This window comes from Equus quagga, chromosome 20 (genome assembly GCF_021613505.1).
Source record: "Equus quagga isolate Etosha38 chromosome 20, UCLA_HA_Equagga_1.0, whole genome shotgun sequence".
Classification (NCBI taxonomy): Eukaryota; Metazoa; Chordata; class Mammalia; order Perissodactyla; family Equidae; genus Equus; species Equus quagga.
In genome coordinates, this window is record NC_060286.1 from 45,707,362 (window position 1) to 45,712,180 (window position 4,819).

Sequence of the window (4,819 nt, forward strand, 5' to 3'; positions counted from 1 at the left end):
TGAGGGGATGGGTGTCATGGTCCATCCTCACATTAAGGAAGTGGCGACAAAATCGCCACGGCAGAACTGCACTTCCACCTGTAATTGCTGCACCACATATGTGAGAAGTGACTAGTCCTGGAGTTCATTTTATTTTATCTTCCAGAGTGACAGTGACTAGAAATAAAACTCTTCAGACATCATGGATTGGTCACTGAGAATAAGTGAATAGAACTATATCCAAAAAGTGAATTTATGATTAATTTTGTGATTTTCTTCCTTCAACACTTGCAAATAGCTCTTAAAATGGTCGTACCTGATTACCTTTCCTCTAGAGTGTAAAGGATCCATGTCACCATGTGCCCTTATTTAATAATAAAAAGTATCAATTATTGACTTTCATAGCCTCAATCATGTTTCCTGACCACACATTTAATCTAGAATCTTGCCTTCTCTACTAACATGTCTATCCTCAGGAAAAAACTAATTATCAAAGCACAGACCCACTGTGGAAATGTCCAGGGCACAGTGTGTGTGTGGAAGTTGTGTTTATCCCCACAAGGGGCTCCCTTGAACCCCATTCTTTGCCTCTGTGAGCAAAAGAGAGGAGATAAAACAGGTTGGAAACAGCTAACCCATGATTCACTATAGACGCTGTGTGTTGATGGTGTATGAGGTGCTATAAAGTCCAGCTTAAAACATGAAGGTGTAGGATGGGTGCAGCAAAAAGCTGACCAATATCTCATACAACAACCACAATATAACAATGTAACAACTTCTAAAGAGAATGAGAACTCCATCCCAGGAGAGGGTACAGGGAAACTACGCGGCAGCTGTGCTGGGCTCAGGACTGAGGAAGGAGACCCAGGCCCTGAGTGGATGGGGGAGAGTTGAGCTGAGATTAGGAAAGGGGAGGAGGAAGGAGGGCCTGGAAGGAAAGAGTCTGGGCACAAGAAGTTAAGAACCAAAATTGACTTGTTCCCAAGGATTCTGAAATACCTAATATCCAGTACTTTCCCCTCTCTGGCTTATACAGAACATAAGTTCAAGTGTAGAGACACCCACAGGGGTTCTGGAAGGACCAGGGTGAGCTTCAGCTCAGCTCCTACCCACTTATAAGGACAGGGCTCCCCACATGCAAATTTCTCTTCAGGGTCTAGAGAAAAATCCACTCAGTTTCTGGGAGCTCACAGCTGTCTCCTCAGACAGGGCCGAGGTCTCTCGGGAAGGCAGAGTGTAGTCTGGAAGAAGATGAGGAGGCTGGGTCTTCTCCTTTGCCTGATGATGGCTCCCCAAGGTGAGTGTCTCTGTTGTAAGACTGGGTCAGTGGGAATGGCTGTGAGTGCATGTGACTGACAGAGACTTATTTTCTTTGTCCCCAGGTGTCCTCTCTCAGGTGCAGCTGCAGGAGTCAGGACCAGGCCAGACGAATCCCTCACAGACCCTGTCCCTCACGTGCACTGTCACTGGTTACTCCATCACCAGTGGTTATGGCTGGAACTGGATCCGCCAGCCACCAAAGGGCTGGAGTGGATGGGGAGCATAAGTTATAGTGGTAGCACTAACTACAGCCCATCCCTCAGGAGCCGCATCACCATCTCCAGAGACACGTCCAAGAACCAGTTCTTGCTGCAGCTGAGCTCAGTAACCACTGAGGACACGGCTGCGTATTACTGTGCGACAGACACAGTGAGAGGAAGTCAGCGTGAGCCCAAACACAAACCTCCCTGCAGGGAGACAGGCGGGTCTGAGCTGTAGGGGGTGCTCAAGACCACCAGGTGGCACTCAGGACCACCAACTAGTGCTAAAGACCCACAGAGCACAGAGAGTACACCCAGGAGCAGATACAGAGGAGGCTGGGGAAGAATCTTTCAGTGAGATCAGGAATTTCCTCCCCAAGCCTCAGGGGCATTTCTTGTTTTCTTCTTCTGGCTCAAATGCCTCATATGCTCACTGCAGCCAACAAAGGAGGAGGTAACATTCTCTCTTGAAGTCGAGATTTCTCCACTGACTAGAGATCTTTCTTTCAAGTTCCTAGCTTTCCTGATTTTCTGTCTTGACAAAAACAACAAACAAGATTCTCATCGTCCCTGAGAAACACCAGCGCATGTTCTCTGCCCTGAGAAGGGCCCACATTGACATCACCTGTGATGAGAGTCCCCCTAGGACATCCACACCATGGGGCTGTTTGTTCTCCCAGCTACAGTTTAAGCTCTTGCTCATTATCTACTTAGGTGGACATGGATGATCAGGGATTGCTCCCTTCTGTGGCTACCCCTCATTCTCCTGTATGGAAAAGCAGCCCACCTGAAGGGATGCAGCCTTCAGCTTTCTCCATGAAACAGACAGGCATATAAGCAAAAAGATGAAATACGTGACACTCATTATGGGTCCTGTTCTGGATGAGTCTCTGAAAGCAGCCACGGTCTGTCTCTCAGCTTTCATAGGAAAACCTAAATGGCTTATGAGGACCAGCTGGACAGAGTCCTGATCCCTGCCCCGTCTCTGCTTCCCTCGAGCATCCCACAGAAACCCACCCACCTTCGCCCTCGGTTTCCTATGTCTCAATTCTCACTGGATCTCTCCTAAACACTGACTCAGTCAGACTGGAGCCCTAATCGCTCTTGCCACATCTCTCACCAAAGTTCAGACAAAGAGTGAGGCTCAAAAACTAATCTCACCAGTGATGGCAGAAACTATGGTGGTACTGAAAGTGGAATATGAGGCTAAAATGTATGCTTTAGAAGAAAAATTTTACATCAAAAACAAATGTCCTAATACAAAAGCATGACCCATGAAATAAATATTAAGTTGGACTCAAAATGTAAAACTTTTTCTCTTGGAAGGACAGTTTAAAGATGATGAAAAGATAGCCATAGTCTGAGCTAAAATTTCCACTGTGGTCCTTGCTTTTATCTCCTCTGTTGACTCTGGGTTTCCCTAGATTTGCTTAAGTGACTTCTCAAGTGCATTCTGTCTTTGAAGGTCTTGGCCTACTTATTATACAATACCCCTCTGGTTGCAGGGGTAAGTGTGGGGTAGGTAAGGCATCTCTGGTCCTGTGATTGGTCATTCTATCCCTGAGCCTGTACCTCTGATGTGACTTTCACAGTAGTTTCTTGGTTTGCCTCCTCCCTTTGTTGAGACAGAAAGTCTACGGGGGTGTGAGATGGAGGAGGGAATTTTCATTCCCCCAGGTCAACACTGCTCTGAGAAAAGCCCGGCAGATTAGGTTATCATAAATTAGATTGTCTGAGAGCAGTCCTTGTTAAGAAGAGCTGAATGTTCTGATAAATCTTGAAATGACCTCCTACCCCCTCCCTTTACTAAAGGTGAAAATGAATTTCCCTGTGATCTTTACTGTGAGAACATGACAGGGCAGCTGGAGGTAAAACATATTACTATCAGGTTCTCATAATGCTGATCCCCCAGCTTTTCTAACTCAGATCTCTACATACTGAGCCATCAACAATTCAACAACTACAGTTCAGGTTTTCCTACCCAGCATGGTTCCCGTAGAGGTTTATTCTTATCACTTTCTGCTCCTACAAGTGGTGATTCCCTGAACATCCCTGTCTTTACCTTACTTTTGTGTCAAAAATTTGCCCTGTTATATAGTCCAAAGCTTGTCCCGCAAAAATTCATATGTTGAAAGCTAATGCTCAATATGATGGTCTTAGGAGGTGGAACATTAGGGAGATGATTGTGTCATGAGTTGAAGCCCTAATGAATGGGCTTCTGATATTATAAAGAGACCCCACAGAACTTCCTTCCCTCTTCCTCCCACCACGTGAAGACACAGTGAAAAGACACTGTGTATGAACGAGAAAGCAGACGCTGAAATGCAGAATTTGCTACCACTGAATGTGTCTCTTTGGCTTGATTATTTTTAAAAAACATAGAGTAAGGAAGAATCTTTCAACTTTCCCCTAACTGCATAAATGAATTTATGATACAAAGTGTGTTTCAGGAAGGAGCTATCACCATACGTAACGGTATTATAATAGGATCTTGGTGTGCTGGACATGGAGGAAGCTAGCAAGACTCATTTGATCACAGTCCTCTCCATGTCTCATTGTCTCTGCAAGGCGTGGTAAACATTTGTTTACCACATATTTGCTTTTCTGTCTCCATGCGAATTGGCTTCCCCTCATTGACATCCCAAACCACTCCCTCAGCATCCTCCATGGTCTGTACCTTAAGATGGTATTTAAGGAGGTGGCTTCTGACAGTTTGGTGATTTAATCAGTTTTCCTGGGTTTCTCCAAAGAATACATGTTATGACACTTTGTTCCATCTTTCCTGTTATTCTCTGTCATGTCAATTTAATTCTTATATCAGCTAGAAGAATCTAGAAGGATAAAGGGATATTTCTTCCTCCCCTACAAAGCCAATCAACAGAATCCTACATAATGGTGCCTTAATCTTGAAATTCCAAGCCTCCAGAGCTGTAAGAAATATTTATTTTTCTTTATAAGCTACTCAATTTATGCTGTTTTGCTATAGCTACACCAAGGGACTAAGGCATAAATTGGTACTGAAATGTGTGGGTTTTTTGGGTGTTTGTGTAACAAAAACCTAAAAATGCAGAGTGTCTTAGGATCTGCGGATAGAGTAGAGGCTGGGAGAATTTTGAGACATATGCTAGAAAATGACTACATTTATGAGAAGGGATTGTTTATTGTATTTCTGGTGATGACCCAGAAAGAAAAGAGGAGAACTGTAGAGAAAACCTCAGTCTCCTTAGAGAATGTCAGAATATTTGTGCACAGGATTTATAGAAATGTGGGATGTAAGGCCACTTTGATGAAGTCTCAGATGGAAATGAGGGATGTGACGT

General features: G+C 44.4%; 1 pseudogene; it reads left to right on the top strand.

The window, feature by feature from the left end:
- Positions 1-1,230: 1,230 nt before the first annotated feature.
- Positions 1,231-1,668, top strand: LOC124230808 (Ig heavy chain V region 1B43-like; annotated as a pseudogene).
- Positions 1,669-4,819: the final 3,151 nt, after the last annotated feature.